The following is a 20,329-nucleotide window of genomic DNA, read 5'->3' as shown; positions in this document are numbered from 1 at the left end:
ATAATTGCTTTACAATGGTGTGTTAGTTTCTGCTTTATAACAAAGTGAATCAGCTATACATATACATATATCCCCATATCTCCTCCCTCTTGCTTCTCCCTCCCACCCTCCCTATCCCACCCCTCTAGGTGGTCACAAAGCACCGAGCTGATCTTCCTGGGAAAAGTTTGATTTGTGTGCTTTCTCCTAACCTCCCAAGTTATTCGAGTCTGTGGTGTGATTGCCATAGTTAGAGCTGTTTTGGTGATAATCATGTTAATGTGGGCATAGACCTAGAGATCCATTCATTTTTCTTTGAGTCCAAATGTGATCACTCAGTAAATAAAAACTCTGAATAGTGTGTTCAAAAATTATATATGTGCTGGAACAATTGGACATCCATAACCAAAATATGAACCTTGAACTAAACCTAACATCTTATATAAAAATTAACTCAAAATAGACAGTTGACTTAAATGTAAACCATAAAACTGTACCTTTTCGAGAAAAACATAGGAAAAAACTTCAGATTTATGGTGGGGCAAAGAGTTCTTAGACTTAACACCAAAAATATCCATAAAAAAGAAAAATTGATAAATTGGACCTCATCAATATTAAAATATCTTGCTCTGCAAAGGTCCAGGTGAAGAAGATGAAAATGCGAGTTACAGACTCAGAAAATATTTACATGCTGTATATCTGACAAAGGACTCATATCTAGAATATATAAAGAACTCTCAAAACTCAACAGTAAAAACACAAACACTCCAATTAGAAAATGAGCAAAAGATATGAAGAGACAATCCACCAAGTATATACAGATGGCAAAAATGCATACGAAAAGATGTTCAACATCATTAGCCATTAGGGATATGAAAATTAAAAACTCAATGAGATATTGGTACACAACTATCAGACTGTATAAATAACGTGAAATGCTGGCAAGGAGCCAGAGAAATTGGATCACTCATACTTTGCTGGCAGGAATGTAAAATAGCTCAGAGACTCTGGAAGACAGTTTGGCATTTTCTTATAAAACTAAACATGTCTTTAATATACCACCCAGAAATTTCACTGTTAGGCATTTATCACAGAGAAATGAAAATGTATACTCACAAAACCCAGTACACAAATAGTCATCACAGATTTATCCATGATAGCCCCAAACTGAAAATAATCAAATATTCTTCAGTAGGTGACTAGTTAAACAGACTGTTATCCATACTATAGAATATGATGTAGTAATGAAAAGGAGTGATCTATTGTTATATGTAACAGTTTATATGAATCTTCAGGGAATTATGCTGAATAAAAGCCACCAATTCCAAAAGGTTACATATTGTATAGCTTCATTTGTAGAATATTTTTGAAGTGAAAAGAATATGGAATTGGAAAACAGATTAGTGATTGCCAGGTTTGGGGGGTGGAGGTGAGTATGGTTATAAAAAGGCAACACAAGGAGGGGCTTCCCTGGTGGCGCAGTGGTTAAGAATCTGCCTGCCAACGCAGGGGACGCAGGTTCAATCCCTGGTCCAGGAAGATCCCACATGCCGCAGAGCAACTAAGCCCATGCGCCACAACTACTGAGCCTGCGCACCTAGAGCCTGTGCTCCCCAACAAGAGAAGCCACTGGAACGAGAAGCCAGCGCACCACAACAAAGAGTAGCCCCCGCTCACTGCAACTAGAGAAAGCCTGCGCACAGCAATGAAGACCCATCGCAGCCAAAAATAAATAAATAAATTTATTTAAAAAAAAAAAAAAAAAAAAAAAAAAAAAAAAAGGCAACACAAGGATTCCCTGTGGTATTGGAGCTGTTCTGTATATGGATTGTAGTGGTGGACACATGAATTTACTTATGGTCTATAATTGTATGAAACTGTATACGCACACACTCACAGATAAGTACAAGTAATACTGGGGAAATTCAAATATTAGCAGTGGATTGTTTCAGTGTCAGTATCCTGGTAATGATAATGTAAAACTGTCATTTTACAAGATGTTACCATGGTGGAAATCTGGGTAAAGGATATACAGAATTGCTCAGGAGAGATTTGTAATTTCAGAGGGTATACTCACATCCTAATCTTCTGTGTTGCAAAACCACTCAGGGACCTCTTGCTACATTCTGATCAGAGCAAATTTAGTATGGGGATGTTGGTATTGGGAATATTTGACCTTCACTCCTTGGAGTTTAAAAAATGTAGAGACTGTTGCCTGATCTTTCCATGAAAAAGTCAAAGTCCAAAGTCTGGCTGAAGCTGCCTGCAATAGCAGAGGAAAAGGCTACACTGAAAGTAGGTTGCACTCCCTCCATTGAGGATGGGGAGAAGGTCTTGGTTCTGGTGGACTACAGAGGGCACTGGATACCTAAGATGAGTTAGTGCCCGGGTGAGAGACCCCAGAATAAGAGTCTACATGCAGTGGACCATGGCAATGGGGGTGGAGTGGTACATAAACAGAGCTGTGGGGTCACAGCCCATACTAGTGAGCATTGCAGGGGAAGGTTCTCAGCAAACTCGGGTGGGTTGTGGAGGAGAGAGAACCTCAGAGTCCCACAGAAGCTAACCTTAAAAGAAAGAGCCAACCTTGGAGCACCTGCTATGCTTTTATTGAATATGACCTTTGCATCCTTTCCTTTTTGCTCACCTGCCCATCCCTCCAGCTTAGGAGAGGCCAGAGACAACACAGTGAGTGGCAAAGGAAGAGTGGAAGAATAATGTAGAGAAAGTAGTAAAGATGGGACCCCTTCCCCTCAGCTCCCTCCCTCTCCCCAGCCCTATGCAGATTTCCAAGCCTGAGACAGGCATGAACTAGGGGATAGGAAGCAGTTTTAAACTGAATTTCAAAATGAAGTTTTGTACATAAAAATTACACTGGTTATTCATACCTCAGACAGACCAGAAAGCTTTGAGATTGGCCTGAGATATTCTCCAAGGACAGAAAAGAGAAATAAAATAGAGTGAGTCTGAAAGACAATAAAGACAGACCAGTGTTGTTTCCTTCTTTACTCTCCACTGAATCTAGCCCGTTCAATAACCTGGTATAGATGCATATATATAGATACACATTTTTAATGTCATTGTCTTGATATAAAAGAAAGACTAGAAGTTTATATAATAAAATGTTAATCATAGTTATGTCTGGACAATGTTATTTCAGCTATTTTGTATTTAATTGTTTAATCTTTTGTATATTTTCTAAATTTTCTACAGTGAGAACATTTTCCCTTTGTAATTAGAAAAGTGTTATTTTAAAATAATGTTGAAAGCATTTTGGACACCAGTTTCAGTGGCATGTAACTATGACCCTACATCTAGCACTTTATAAGTGTTTGGATTTTTTGCTGATCAGCCAGACTTCCTGGATTTGAGCAATCTATGGGAATAGTAGCAAAGAGTAACTTTTTCACCTATCATTGAAGATTTAGGTAGATAATGGTTAGTGTTTTTTCTCAGCCCCATAATTCTTCTATATTTTCCCAAATTATAATTTATTCATTGTCCTTATATATTCCAGTGCTGTTCTAGGTATTGGGATTATAAAGGTGAAGAAGAGACCCTTTCCTTAAGCATCTCGATGCAACAGGTAGAGGATTACAGATCTATGTGGTCATTGCTGCAATAGGGGCACGTACAAGGTGTTAACAGAATTACAGAAGAGAAGCATCTAATCCAAGACAGGGGAGGCAGGAAAGACTATCATAGAGAGGTGATGTTTGAGCTGAGATTTGAAAATCAACAAGCTAGGCAGAAAAGAAGTGAAGGAGCAGAGGGTGCCAGGCAGTGGGGACACGTGAAGAGGATCATGAAGCCTGGAGAGGCTCTGGTACATTCTGGTTCACAGTGAGTGTGGGGGGACTGGTGAGGATAGCGGAGATGGGTGAGAGCAGAAGACTAGATCTGAGGCCAGTGGGTAAGCAGGCAGTAGGGAAATGAACTAGATTCTGAAACCCGGAGAGCCTGGAAGAAAGACCAATTCAAAGGGAGTCAAAGTGTTCCAGGTCAGAGAAGTTAAAGTCCTCAACAAAGGCAGTGGTAAAGGGAAAAGAGAGAGACATCTTGGTGCATATGGATGTAAAGAATGTGGGGAAAGGAGGAGTCAGGCGATTCCAATTGATATACGGTATATAAAAAGGCAAGTCTGTTAATATAGACGGTGCCTTGTGTGGGAATGACTAAAAAATACATACTACCTCTTGACAGGTAAATGGCAAAAGTGACCACCCCTGGGAAGAAAATTGCAAAGAGGTGTACCTTCCTCTAAGATGCTCTAGAACCTGTCTGCCCTGCCCCTGGGCACATAGTTAGCAAGCAGAGCATGGACTGGAGTTCAGTCCTCACCCACCCCTGCAGCCAGCATCCTTTGTGAAGTGAACAAACCTCAGAACTAGAGGCCAATGCTCAGACTGCAGCCAGATAGAAGGAGTTTCTTAAAGCTCATGACCTTTTCTGGGTTCGTAGCAAAGGAGGCTTGTGAGGTACAGAAGATCAAAGGAGCATCACATAGAAATGTTTTACCTCTGCTTAGCTGAATTGAGACAAATTAACAACATGTAGTCTCTATAATATTCAGAGCAAAGAAGACATTTATGAGCTGTTATATCACCAGCAAGTTGTTCTTCCTCCCAGCAATTTGAGAAAAATATGTTAATAATATTTCATTAGAAAAATATTTTTCTTTTTGTATAAAAAGATCAGTTGTTTTTCTATATTATTTCTACTACATTTTGGGACCAAAATTACTTCTGTAGAAGTGAATCTCCATTTTAACGATGGAGATTATTGAAAAATGATAAAAGTGAAGAATACAAATGCAGTTTTTAGCTTTCTAAAATGTCTCTTTTTGCAGAATACTTTTAGAACAATACAAAATTTTTTCTTACCATCTATCTTCAAATTTCCCTTCATATTTATTAGCAGGTCAATAGGATTTTTAGAAACTATAGAACCAGTCCTAAAACCATTGATAAATTAACTGGATGCAAATATGATAGGATATCTAATTCAAGTCATTAGACTGAAACCCCATAGCAGAATTCATATTATAAATAAACTTGACAACCTTAATATAAGTGCTCCTAGTGCAATATATAACATTGAGCCTACAGTTGGGAAGAGGTTAGAGAGTGCAGGTTAACTTCATCACAGTCAGTATATTGATGATTAAGTCAAGAAAAGTGATCAATTCCCTACCAAACAGACACCATAGAGTTTTTTACATTAACGCTGTTTCTACTTTAGTGGGAGAATCAAATTAGTTGGAAATAGTAACATAATCCTGAACTTAAACATGAACTCAATAGTAAGAAAGTTTGGAAAAGTCTGCAGAAAACATGTGATAGTGTTCTAAGAAAGATTGTTTACAACATAATCATAAGTTAACATTATTTACTGCTACTATTTAATCTTACTCATCTCTATATCCCTGGAACCTAGGCAAGTGTCTGACACCTAGTAAGTGCTTTAAAAGTGTTAAAGTACTCATTAGTGGAACATTTATTATAATTGTATTATCTTACTGGCTTCTGGGTCTTGCCATCTTGACTGTACCATTAGCGACATAGAGAAATTATGCAGTGAAACATCCCCAGAATGTTTTGTGTTCTTAGTGGTTTAAGCAGTTTTGAGACCCTGAAGATGATCTGCTAGATGGAAAACAATGAGAGTAATAATGATAATTTGCGCTGGGATCAACAAAATTAAATTGAAAATGAGCAGGGATGGTTATTTAAAATCATTGCTACCAAAAAAACCCAAAACAACAACAAAAAACCTGTCACAATAAAAACATCTTTGCGTATGTACATTATGACTAAAATTGAATAAGAAGCTTTGAAAATATAGATCAAGTTCCTTTTTATTAATAATCTATTTGAAAATGAAAGGTATGAATAACGTACAGTTGAATAACCTTATGAATAAATTAGCCATTCTTAAGCTACACAGCTTGCTTTCTAATTTTTCTCAAACATACCAAAGTCATAGTGATAATCCATTAAATGCATCTAACATACTGAATACACTTATTTTCAGAACTATATTAATATTGTATATCTTCTTTCTACTTGTTTATTGAGGGTCTTAAATTTTATCAGATGTTTTGACTCTTATTGACTGTGAAAGTGTGAGCCAGTGGGATTTGAATGTCTGTAGTAGTGGCAAATGTGTGGTATCTCTCTATTTGTCACCATGGGCTAATGAATTTTTATGCATTTGATGTTTACAATTATTTAGAGTTATTTTTTTGATTACCAAATTGTTCCAACTTGGCACCCAGTAAATATTAGCTACCCTGTGTTCTTGAGACCATATAAACTTCTTCTTTTTGATGTTGACCTGGTCTTTACTTAATCTCTTTGCCCGTCCAAGACCAATAAAACTCTATAACCAGCACTGGAAAGAACTTTATTCCTATACACATTTAGAAAATTATAAAATTATTAAAATTAGAGACAATGCCATGTCAGCTAATTAGCACACATTTTTGAATGTTTGAACAGATGTTTTAAATATCAAATTATTGTACTTTTTCATAATTAATATGAAAATATTAATATGGAAATTTTGAACAAAGGCAAATATTTTTTTAAACACAACTTTTCAGGGTATAGCGTCCTTATTGCTTGTCCTACTCCAATCTTGGTTTAATCATTGCGCTTGGAGGGTATGAAATTAGCATAAACTTAGTTACTATATTGGTATTTTTAATGTTAATTTATCTAGCAGTACTTCCTACTTATTTTAATCTTATCAGCTAAGAAAAAGTCAATTTCAGAAAAGCATTGGGGATAAATAAATAAAAAATATTACATTAACTTTTTTACACTACCTTAAAATTTATTTAACTTTTTTGAACCTCACGAATGTTTTGAGATCCATTTTATGGCCAAGGTAGCTAGAAATAAGTACAAATAAGTCAGTTTACTCAAATTTTGTTATAATTAGCTTTTTCCAGTAATTTACAGTAATTACTAGTAATTAAAATATGCTTAATTATTATAATCATGTATTTTGTGCACTTTATTCTAGTTAGATTGGCCATCTGTCTGATGACTTTTTAATCTGTTTGCTTGTGGTAACAATCAGCAGATTATGATTCAACACGGAGTGCTCTTTAACAAAGAAAAAGATTTTTAAAGATTTAATTTTAATGCATCCTTAAATTATGAAGATCACAGTAAAACTAATGAAGTTTAATGCTCTTCTAAAAAAATTGGGATATATACTTTCTGTTTTCAGACTGTTATATATAGAATACTGCATTTACACAGCTGATGAGATGAGATTGATTTATATATATTTACCAGATTTTCTATTTCCTTAGAAATAGACATGATCTATTTTCCAGTTGCAGTACTCAGTGATAAAATGCAAAGCTATAATTTGAACCTGTTTTTTATTACATTAGTGTTGGTAGACACTAAGGAAGAGCAGCTAAGTTTTATCATATTTTTAATTTGGAGCTTTAGATATTTCTATGAACTAGGTGAAAATTGGATGGAAAGAATTAATAACAGAGTGAACAATCCAGAGAATTGACTCTACATAGTACTATTAGAGGTTAAAGCCCTGTGAAAATATAAGATTCTAGATTGTGATTTTACTTATCAATAGATGTTAAGCTAAATTGTGTTCTTTTCTTTACTGAGATGCAATGGGAAAAGATGATTGTCTTCATAGGAATTTGATTTTAATTGTCTTTGCTCAGTTCTCTAGTAGAGTAAGGCATGCTTATATATTCATTTTTAAAGACGTAATTGAAAATACAATTGGCCTGTTTACAATGCTCTATGCAACTGAATTGATTGTGAAAGAACATTTTATGGTGAGGCTATGGTACAGTAGGAAGAGTACTGGACCTGGATGCAGAAGACCTTAGTTCAATATTTATGCTTTGCTTCTTTTGCTAGCTTTGTGAGTTTGTGCAAGGAACTTAACATCATTGAAACTCCTGGGGAGATATAATGATTTGTCTGCCTGTAATTGAAATTTGTGTGCACATATAAAAGTAAAAGGAGGGCGTCTATGTGAAAACCCTTTAAAATTGCAAAGTGCAATTCTATTATCATTGTCATGCGTAATAATATGCAATTTTATTGTTTTTCTTATGTTGTAAGTGTTATGCTATGTGCCAACTTATTTAATTCTCAAAACAGCTGTATTCAGTAGGCATTGTTAGCAGCCCTATATGATAAATCAGAAAATTTTGCCCAGAAAGTGGTGGAGCCAGGATGCAAACTTAATCTTTCTAAAACCCATGCCTTTAGTTAGTATGCTTTAGCATATGAGCTTACTTTTGTCTTGTTGCTTTTACTAAGATATCCTAGAAATTAAATGTTAACGATACTAATCAGAAAATATTTTAATGTCGATGCAGTTGTTTTCAGTTGTTTTAGAAGTATTATTCTGATGGCTAGTTATCCATCAGCAAAGAAGCAATTCTCTGAATTTCCTGTTTAGGGGGTTTATTTTTATTTCATTTTGTGTATTAGTTGTAAATTTTCAAGTTTGGCAAGGTTGGAGATGTTATTAAATTTCAGTGTATTTATAGCTTTCGTTCTAAATATGTGACCCTAACCCACCTCAGTGTACCTTTATGGAACCCTTAAAATAATACAATGGAAATTCCATATCCTTTGCTTTTATTATTTTTGTGATATAAATTAAAGCATCATTATTTGGTGAATTGTAGAATTGGAGAAAACACCAATATAGATTTACACAGCTCAACAGTAATTGAAATTGAATTGTTATAAATATTAAGAATTAATATCTCAATTTTCATAGGTTTCAGAGAATAGTCTGAGAATAGTCCAAAAATAAGGGTTCTAAAATGCCATATAGTTCAAGCTCTTCATTTTATAAACGAGGAAAATGGGATATGAGAAGTAAAGTAACTTTTCCAAAGTCAAATGGGAACTTATTGGCAGAACTTGGTCATATGTAGAGGAGGTAAAAATGATTGGCCTGCTAGGAAAGTGGTTTGGGCTAAGGAAAATGAACATACACCTTGTTTGTTCTATAAAAAGTACCCAGATGCCAGATGACATTTGGCATTAAGACTTTCACATTTAATGGATTTTTTTGGATTACTTTCAGCAAAACTAGCTACTTTTGAGATGTGGCATTATGTGTGGCCCTTTCTGAATAAATTTTTGTGGATCTTCTTTGAGTCTGTGGTATTTGGAAATGCTACAAATTATTATTTACTTTGAGGTCATGAGGCAGCAAGATGATGAGGAATGAGTATTGGTCTTGAGTGAGAAGACTGAAGTTTTACCTATTCATCCTGTCTTTCAAGGCATTATTTGTAAAATGAGAATACTGTCTGCTTTACCCACCACCATGTCCAAATTAAAATTATATAAAAGCCCTTTGCAAATGATAAATTGATTTTTCTTCTAGATTTTTATGGAAGTTAGCTGTGTGATCTTGGCAGGTTATTATTTCACTTTTCCAGGCATTAATTTCCTCTTCCCCATCTCTATGGGGTTATTTTGAGTGTAATTGAAATCATGCATTTTAAGTGTGTAATGTACAAACAACAGTGCCTGGAACATAATAAGAACATGTGGTAGATTGAATGCAGAAATTGCCCCATTTTTTCATTTTTTTTAATGTGATTTTGCAGTTCTTCCCATGAAGAGGTGGACTCTATCCCCCGTCCCGACCCTGGAACTTGTTTTGTTCCATAGAATGCTATTCTGAAGTGTGCCATTTGTGACCTAAGTCTCTAAAGGCTTAGCATGCTCAGTTCTCTTTCTTAAATTTCTTTCTCTACCACCAAAATATACCTGGGGCTATCCTAGAGGAAAATGAGATACACTATGGAGTAGAGTCTGGTCATAAACCAGCCAGCCAGTACCTTACCCATTCACCAGATGTGTGAATAAGCCCAGATGAGATCAGCTCAGCTGGGCTCAGATCAATGTGATTTCTCAGCTGACCCTATAGAGGCTATTATACTTGTTAAAAAAAAAGAAGTGGTTCTTGTTTTAAACCACCATGTTTTGGGCTTGTTTCTGACACAGCAAGAACTGATAACACATGCAAAAAATGGTAGGCATTATTATTGTTATTAGGATTTTTATATATGTAATAAACTTTATGACAATGATTACTTACATTTGGGAACATTTCTTTGGCTTGCATGTAAAGTAAGTTTTTCAAGCTTTTCAATCCCTGAAACAAAACCAAACCAAAATGGAAGAAGTAACTAGAGGAATTCATGTTATGTAAAAGTATTTAAAACATAGATACATGTGGTTTAAGGTAATGGGTAATTGATTCAACTGCCTAACCCCTCCCAGAGGGACATATGTATTATGAGATTGTCTCATGCTTTAGTTATCAACCTGAATAATGATGCTTGGAAACAGAATCACCCTGCCCTCCATTCTCTCCTTCCCTACCCCCTGCAGAGCGTGAATTTAATGTGCTTTAAGATACATCTATTTGGCAGCTTCAGTAAAGACATTGACCAAAACTTTTAGCATGACCTTGAGAACATATTAAGTGAAACTCCCTGAGAGTCCTCATAAAAATATTTTTTTTAGTTTTTAGAACATAGATTTGTGTCTCTTTTATTTACTGTTAACAGTTAGCCAATTGCAAATGCAGTTAGCTAACTTCTCTTAGTTTGAGGATATCCTTCAGTTGCTTCAACACAAAAGGGAAATGGAACATTGAGCCTGCCCTGTCAAAATTTGACAAGTGTTTTTCACTGAGAGCACACGTAAGCAAAGATATTTACATATGAAGGTATATACTTGTCCAATTACTTTCTCTGCTCTTGTTATTCATGTTGTGGTGCTTTAGAAAAGAGCATGTTCTTTCACTGCAATCTTCTTATTAAATTAACTTTCTTTTCAAGAAGCTCTAAAGATGAAAAAGCACTCCGGATGTTAAATATAATTTAAATATTATATGAAGTGCTTCTTACGTGTTACATTTTAGATAGTAGAAAAAAGAGAAGCAGGTAGGCAGTGAGAGTGGAAAACTGAGGTGCAGTTTTAAATTTTTGAAGGGCTGCCTTGTATAACATAAGATCATAAATAACTATTCTCTGTTGTCATGAGGGACTTTGCAAGAGCACAACATGAAGAAATACCTCAAATAGCAACAGAAAGGATCCAGGGATATATAATTTATTCATTCAACATAACATTTATTGTGGGCTTACTGTGTGAAGCCCTGTTCTAAGTGCCCAGGATAGAGGAGGAACAAACCAGAAAAAAGTCCCTGCAGTCGTTCTGGTAAATTTCCCTTGTTCAGAGAATGATTTGGAAGCTCACCTCCAGGTCTACTTCCGGCACCTGGACCTTCCCCTTACATATGAAGTTACAAAATGAAGATGGCAGTGTGAGGGATACTGTAAATGATGCTGCTGAACATAATTGGCAGCATCAGGCTGCTCTCTTGAGGCTCCAGGTTGTCTCAACTCACAGCCTCAGGTCTTCATGGGAAGAATGACTAGAGAGATGTGTAGACATAGTTCTTCCACTCTACTTTGAAGATTTTCTGGTTAACCTTTTCACTCAATGGAATATTTCTTTGGGTAAATAATTTCTAGTCTTATTCAAACAGGATCTCTTATTCTTGGGCTGTGGCAGTTCATCTCTTGATATTTTCTTAGTTTGTTTCCATTGAAAATAGAAAATTGATTGCCCCTGGTATTCTGGTTTCTATTTCATCATTTGCAAATTCACATTCCTATTCCATTTATTTTCTTTTTGCTAATATGGGCATATTTCACTTTCTGGGTTTATTGTTTGTCATTTTCTAGTTACAGTTTGCATTTTCTTTTGCCCACATTGAGGTTTTGCTCATATTCCTCTCATGGTGTTCTTAATTTACATATTCTAAGTAGGTGTCACTTTTTTTTTTTTTTTTTTTTGGTGTCACTTTTTATTAACTAAGATGTGAATAGCTCTAATTGTATATGTCAGTATGCTTGGAGGGCTGCTAATTTTGGTGGATTCTTCTTTCCTGTTTAATCTACTTTCTTGAAGGAAGAATTTAAAAATGTAGAATCTATCATCTTCTTTTCTGGCAAATATGAAATGCTATAGATTTGTCTTCTGATAGCACTTACCCAGGGTGTAGATGATAGATTCATAGACTAGATCACCAAAAAAAGAAAAAGAGGGAGGGAGGGAGGGAAGGGAGAGAGAGGGGGGAAGGAAGAAAAAGGAAAGAAAGGGAAGGAAGGAAGGAAGGAAGGAAGAAACAAAGGAAGAAAGGAGAAATGTGTAGATTTATTTCTTTGCTTGACTAACAGGTGGAATGCTTAAACCAAAAGAGATTAATCTATTTACCCACTTTTGATTCACATACTGGCATTGTCGTACGTAGAGGTCATTGGTCAGAATTTCTCACTGTTAAGAGAACTAGACCACTGCCGAGTTTCTTCTCAGTCATCTGGGAAGCACCAGTATTCACATCTGTAGGATTTACCTTTTCTATCTTGGCGCTCTTTCAACTTTAAATTTTCCTTTTCTACCATTGGAAACTCCAGCTGGGTTCTGAGTCTGTATTTATTATTAATTTTATATGTTCCTCCTGTTTGAAATCTGCTTCTTGACTGTGACAGTCATACCTAGGACTTGGATCCTGCATCCTAATCCCTGCCAGACAGGTTCCTATCTATGGGGTCTTTTCTTCTAAATGGTTGTTAATGATAATCTCTGACAAAAGAAGAGATGTGTTCCTAAAAAATTACGCTCCCTGTGATGTTTTCTAAATAGAATCATTTAAAATATACTGGGGGTATTTGCTATTTGAAAGCTACTGGTAATGAGGTGTTTTATAAAGAGAAAGACCTTTTTACAAGGCAAATTATAACACTTACTCCCAAATTCATCTGTCTCCTTTCTTCCTGTATTTTGTACTGAAAATCTTTAAGACTAGGCACATCCAGGGCCACCTACTATGACCACATGGGTTGTGTACTATATAGTCCCAGAGGATGTTATTCACAGAGACTATAGTATCAGCAGCCTTATTCAGAACTGCTTGGACTCTGGTGTTTCAAAATTTCTTTTATCTTTCCCTCAACCTGATGTTAATAAACTCATTATTTGTTAATTTGTTTCTCTGCTTTTCTTTGGAAGTCTGTGTTAATAGATAGCTTAACTTTTTTTTTTTTTTTTTTAACTGAGAAGAATAAAAAGTAGGCCAGGCTAGGGTTACTTTGCTTGGATGTATGGCATGTCACATTGGCCGGCTTTAAAAGCCATTGGCTCTGTCTGGAGGAAGTTCATTATCCGATTTCTTTGGTCATTTCCTGCTATAGTAGTTTATGTCAACTTCAGCTAATTCTTTCTGTCGATTCCTCTTCCTGGGATTGTTTTTTGGGTTCTCACTAAACTCAAGGAACCCTGTCAACTTGTCTTCTGGTCCTCATATTATTGTAGTATCTAAGAATGCTGCAGTGTCTGGCTGAGATTTATATTTTTATGTGAATCTTTCCAAGCAATAAGTCATTACGAGAGAAACTGCTAGAAAAAAATTATTATTACTATTCAAAGGTAGGCACATAAAAAGTTTTGATCTCCTGATGATACATAAATGATGGAGTCAGTTTAATCAGCATAATAGAAGATAACACTTTCAATATTAAAAGCCACCTTATATTGAACATCACTCTGTACTAAAAAGAAACCATTATTGATTTACTAACTCTGTGAGATTCAACATTTTTGTTCCCATTTCATGGATGAGGGAACTAAACCTTTTGAAGGTCTTGTAAATTGTTCAGGATCAAAACTAATTAGTGGCAGAGATGGTTTTTTAATACAGACCTTATAATTCCCAAACTCATTCTTTCCATTATACCATGCTGTTACATTAATACTATCTAATTTTTAGTAGGTAGTCACTAATACTTTGCCACTATAGATGTGGAGTGTTCCCTCAATAGATGTTGATCATCTAGCAGGGAGTAAGTTCTACCCAAACCCAGCCCATACTGTTTTCTTGTTGTTTTTTGTATTTGTCTTTTCCTTCTTTTATTTCTTCCCTTGCTGCTATTTTGTTACCTTGGATATTACATTTATAACATCATTAAATACTTGCACCAATGGCTCTACTCTCTGCCTATTTTCCCTTTCATTGTTAAAACAGAAATGGTAGATAGAAAATGATAGAAATGGACCAGATGTTTCCAGATACCCTCAGGGCATCCCACAGTACTTTATATTTAAGGATGATTCCTTCATGGGGGAAGGTACGAGTGGGGGAAAGATGGTGTAGTAGCTTTAAAAAAGTGTGACCACATATAATGGAAGCAGTCTGGAGAAGCAGAGCATTTATTTTCTGTGATTTTTGATGACATGGTAAGATTGAGATAGAATACAGGAGAATGAAATCTATGAAATTTATGTAGTTTTTTGACTGCTACAATAATCTGGTTTCTGAGTTGTGTTAACTTGCTGCAGCCAGAAAAATCTCTGTAGGGTATAAAACTTAGAAGGATATGCATTTCCTCGAACCTGAGAATATGCATACATCTCCCATGTAATGTGGGAAACTTCCACTTGCTAACGGTCCTATAATCTAGTAGATGCATATTTGCATTCTAGTTCATGATCACCTAGTTTTATAGAGTCACAAGATCAAGTAGTGTTTATTGAAAGGGGCAGGAAACAGAAGCCAAAAATGTGTGAGGCATTCTTGTTTACTCTCCATCTTCCTGGGTGTGGGGGTGAGGGGGGAGAGAGAGATCTTGAGAGCGTGTGTGTTTCCTGGTGCTGAGATAAATGAATGCAACTCTATTTCCCTACCAGTATGGTATCCTCCTGTACTTTACTGCTGTTTTCCTCTTATCTACCTACCTATTGATCCTTCTGCATTTTTTATTACTTCAAGTTCATGGAATAAATATATTTTCAATAAGGTTATTTAACTGAGTTGCTCCCTTTAACTGCTATCTGATTGAATTTTTAAAAATTTATTTAATTAATTAACTTATTTTTTACATCGTTATTGGAGTATAATTGCTTTATAATGGTGTGTTAGTTTCTGCTTTACAACAAAGTGAATCAGCTATACATATACATATATACCCATATCTCCTCCCTCTTGCGTCTCCCTCCCATCCTCCCTATCCCACCCCTCTAGGTGGTCACAAAGCACCGAGCTGATCTCCCTGTGCTATGTGGATGCTTCCCATTAGCTATCTATTTTACATTTGGTAGTGTATATGTGTCCATGCCACACTCTTACTTCATCCCAGTTTACCCTTCCTCCTCCCCTTGTCCTCAAGGCCATTCTCTATGTCTGCATCTTTACACCCGTCCTGCCCCTAGGTTCTTCAGAACCATTTTTTAGATTCCGTATATAAGTGTTAGAATACAGTATTTGTTTTTCTCTTTCTGACTTACTTCACTCTGTATGACAGACAGTCTGTAGGTCCATCCACCTCACTACAAATAACTCAATTTCGTTTCTTTTTATGACTGAGTAATATTCCATTGTATATATGTGCAACATCTTTATCCATTCATCTGTTGATGGACACTTAGGTGGTTTCCATGTCCCGGCTATTGTAAATAGAGCTGCAGTGAACATTGTGGTACATGACTCTTTTTGAATTATGGTTTTCTCAGAGTATATGCCCAGTAGTGGGATTGCTGGGTCATATGGTAGTTCTATTTTTAGTTTTTTAAGGACCCTCCATACTGTTCTCCATAGTGGCTGTATCAATTTACATTCCCACCAACAGTGCAAGAGGGTTCCCTTTTCTCCACACCCTCTCCAGCATTTATTGTTTGTAGATTTCTTGATGATGGCCATTCTGACTGGTGTGAGGTGATACCTCATTGTAGTTTTGATTTGCATTTCTCTAATGATTAGTGATGTTGAGCATCCTTTCATGTGTTTGTTGGCAATCTATATATCTTCTTTGGAGAAAGGTCTATTTAGGTCTTCTGCCCATTTTTGGATTGGGTTGTTTTTTTTGGTACTGAGCTCCTTGTGAATTTTGGAGATTAATCTTTGTCAGTTGCTTCATTTGCAACATTTTATCCCATTCTAAGGAATGTGGTTTTGTCTTGTTTATGGTTTCCTTTGCTGTGCAAAAGCTTTTAAGTTTCATTAGGTCCCATTTGTTTATTTTTGTTTTTATTTCCATTTCTCTAGGAGGTGGGTCAAAAAGGATCTTGCTGTGATTTATTTCATAGAGTGTTCTGCCTATGTTTTCCTCTAGGTGTTTGATAGTGTCTGGCCTTACATTTAGGTCTTTAATCCATTTTGAGTTTATTTTTGTGTATGGTGTTAGGGAGTGTTCTAACTTCATTCTTTTACATGTAGCTGTCCAGTTTTCCTAGCACCACTTATTGAAGAGGCTGTCTTTTCTCCACTGTATATTCTTGTCTCCTTTATCAAAAATAAGGTGACCATATGTGCAAGGGTTTATCTCTGATCTTTCTATTCTGTTCCATTGATCTATATTTCTGTTTTTGTGCCAGTACCATACTGTCCTGATTACTGTAGATTTGTAGTATGGTCTAAAGTCTGGGAGCCTGATTCCTCCAGCTCCGTTTTTCTTTCTCAAGATTGCTTTTGCTATTCAGGGTCTTTTGTGTTTCCATACAAATTGTGAAATTTTTTGTTCTATTTTTGTGAAAAATTCCGTTGGTAGTTTGGTATGGATTGTACTGAATCTGTAGGTTGCTTCGGGTAGTAGAGTCATTTTCTCAATATTGATTCTTCCAATCTAAGAACATGGTATATCTCTCCATCTGTTTGTATCATGTTTAATTTCTTTCATCAGTGTCTTATAGTTTTCTGAGTCTTTTACCTCCTTAGGTATATTTATTCCTAGGTATTTTATTCTTTTTGTTGCAATGGTAAATGGGAGTGTTTCCTTAATTTCTGGTTCAGATTTTTCGTCCTTAGTGTATAGGAATGCAAGAGATTTCTGTGCATTAATTTTGAATCATGCTACTTTACCAGATTCATTGATTAGCTCTAGTAGTTTTCTGGTAGCATCTTTAAGATTCTCTGTGTATAGTATCATGTCATCTGCAAACAGTGACAGATTTACTTCTTCTTTTCCAATTTGGATTCCTTTTATTTCTTTTTCTACTCTGATTGCTGTAGCTAAAACTTCCAAAACTATGTTGAATATTAGTGGTGATAGTGGACAACCTTGTCTTGTTCCTAATATTAGAGGAAATGGTTTCAGTTTTTCACCATTGAGAACGATGTTGGCTGTGAGTTTGTCATATATGGCCTTTCTTATGTTGAGGTAAGTTCCCTCTATGCCTACTTTCTGGAGGGTTTTTATCATAAATAGGTGTTGAATTTTGTCAAAACCTTTATCTGCATCTATTGAGATGATCATATGATTTTTCTCCTTCAATTTGTTAATATGGTTTATCCCATTTATTGATTTGCGTATAATGAAGAATCCTTGCATTCCTGGGATAAACCCCACTTGATCATGGTGTATGATCCTTTTAATGTGCTGTTGAATTCTGTTTGCTAGTTTTTTGTTGAGGATTTTTGCATCTATGTTCATTAGTGATATTGGCCTGTAATTTTCTTTTTTGTGACATCTTCGTCAGGTTTCGGTATCAGGGTGATGGTAACCTCGTAGAATGAGTTGGGGAGTGTTCCTCCCTCTGCTATATTTTGGAATAGTTTGAGAAGGATAGGTGTTAGCTCTTCTCTAAGTGTTTGATAGAGTTCGCTTGTGAAGCCATCTGGTCCTGGAGTTTTGTTTGTTGGAAGATTTTTAATCACAGTCTCCATTTCAGTGCTTGTGATTGGTCTGTTTATTTTTTCTATTTCTTCCTGGTTCAGTCTCGGAATGTTGTGCTTTTCTAAGAATTTGTCCATTTCTTCCAGGTTGTCCATTTTATTGGCATATAGTTGCTTATAGTAATGTCTCATGATCCTTTGTATTTCTGCAGTGTCAGTTGTTACTTGTCCTTTTTCATTTCTAATTCTGTTGATTTGAGTCTTCTCCCCCTCTTTTTCTTGATGAGTCTGGCTAATGGTTTATTAATTTTGTTTATCTTCTCAAAAAACCAACTTTAATTTTTATTGATCTTTGCTATAGTTTCCTTCATTTCTTTTTCATTTATTTCTGCTCTGATCTTTATGATTCCTTTCCTTCTGCTAACTTCGGGGTTTTTTTTGTTCTTCTTTCTCTAATTGCTTTATGTGTAAGGTTAGGTTGTTTATTTGAGATGTTTCTTGTTTCTTGCGGTAGGATTGTATTGCTATAAACTTCCCTCTTAGAACTGCTTTTACTGCATGCTATAGGCTTTGGGTCATCGTGTTTTCCCTGTCATTTGCTTCTAGGTATTTTTAATTTCCTCCGATTTCTTCAGTGATCTCTTGGTTATTTAGTAGTGTATTGTTTAGCCTCTATGTATTTGTATTTTTTACTGATTTTTTTTCCTGTAATTGATATCTAGTTTCATAGCTTTGTGGTTGGAAAAGATACTTGATACAATTTCAATTTTTTAAAATTTACCAAGGCTTGATTTGTGACCCAAGATATGATCTATCCTGGAGAATGTTCCATGAGCACTTGAGAAGAAAGTGTATTCTGTTGTTTTTGGATGGAATGTCCTATAAATATCAATTAAGTCCATCTTGTTTAATGTATCATTTAAAGCTTGTGTTTCCTTACTTATTTTAATTTTGGATGATCTGTCCATTGGTGAAACTGGGGTGTTAAAGTCCCCTGCTATGATTGTGTTACTGTCGATTTCCCCTTTTATGGCTGTTAGCATTTGCCTTATATATTGAGGTGCTCCTATGTTGGGTGCGTAAATATTTACAATTGTTATATCTTCTTCTTGGATTGATCCCTTGATCATTATGTAGTATCCTTCCTTGTCTCTTGTAACATTCTTTATTTTAAAGTTTATTTTTTCTGATATGAGAATTACTACTCCAGCTTTCTTTTGATTTCCATTTGCATAGAATATCTTTTTCCATCCCCTCACTCTCTGTCTGTATGTGTCCCTAGGCCTGAAGTGGGTTTCTTGTAGGCAGCATACATACAGGTCTTGTTTTTGTGTCCATTCCGCCCATCTATGTCTTTTGGTTGGAGCATTTAATCCATTTACCTTTAAGGTAGTTATTGATATGTATGTTCATATTACCATTTTCTTAACTGTTTTGGGTTCGTTATTGTAGGTCTTTTCCTTCTGTTGTGTTACCTGCCTAGAGAAGTTCCTTTAGCATTTGTTGTAAAGCTGGTTTTGTGGTGCTGAATTTTCTTAGCTTTTGCTTGTCTGTAAAGCTTTTAATTTCTCCATCAAATCTGAATGACATCCTTGCTGGGTAGAGTAATCTTGGTTGTAGGTTTTTCCCTTTCATCACTTTAAATATGTCCTGCCACTCCCTTCTGGCTTGCAGAGTTTCTGCTGAAAGATCAGCTGTTAACCTTATGGGGATTCCCTTGTATGTTATTTGTTGTTTTTTCCTTGCTGCTTTTAATATTTTTTCTTTGTATTTAATTTTTGATAGTTTGATTAATATGTGTGTTGGCATGTTTTTCCTTGCATTTATCCTGTATGGGACTCTGCGCTTCCTGGACTTGACTATTTCCTTTCCCATATTAGGGCACTTTTCAACTATAGTCTCCTGAAATAATTTCTCAGTCTCTTTGTTTTTCTCTTCTTCTTCAGGAACCACTGTAATTTGAATGTTGGTGCATTTGATGTTGTCCCAGAGGTCTCTGAGACTGTCCTCAATTCTTTTCATTCTTTTTTCTTTATTCTGTTCTGTGATAGTTATTTCTACTATTTTATCTTGCAGGTCACTTATCCGTTTTTCTGCCTCAGTTATTCTGCTATTGATTCCTTCTAGAGATTTTAAAATTTCATTTATTGTGTTGTTAATCATGGTTTGTTTGGTCTTTAGTTCTTCTAGGTCTGTTTTAAGCGTTTGTTGTATTTTCTCCATTCTATTTCCAGGATTTTGGATCATCTTTACTATCATTATTCTGCATTCTTTTTCACGTAGACTGCCTATTTCCTCTTTGTTTGTTTGATCTGGTGGGTTTTTACCTTGCTCTTTCATCTGCTGTGTGTTTCTCTGTCTTCTCATTTTGCTTAACTTACTGTGTTTGGGGTCTCCTTTTCACAGGCTGCAGGTTCGTAGTTCCCCTTGTTTTTGGTGTCTGCCCCCAGTGTCTAAGGTTGGTTCAGTGGGTTGTGTAGGCTTCCTGGTGGAGGAGACTGGTGTCTGTGTTCTGGTGGATGGGGCTGGATCTTATCTTTCTGGTAGGCAGGACCACGTCTGGTGGTGTGTTTTGGGTTGTCTGTGACCTTATTATGATTTTAGGCAGCCTCTCTGCTAATGGGTGGGGTTGTGTTCCTGTCTT

The sequence above is a fragment of the Eubalaena glacialis genome, chromosome 9, assembly GCF_028564815.1.
Source record: "Eubalaena glacialis isolate mEubGla1 chromosome 9, mEubGla1.1.hap2.+ XY, whole genome shotgun sequence".
Classification (NCBI taxonomy): Eukaryota; Metazoa; Chordata; class Mammalia; order Artiodactyla; family Balaenidae; genus Eubalaena; species Eubalaena glacialis.
Note: the sequence above shows the minus strand (reverse complement) of the source record.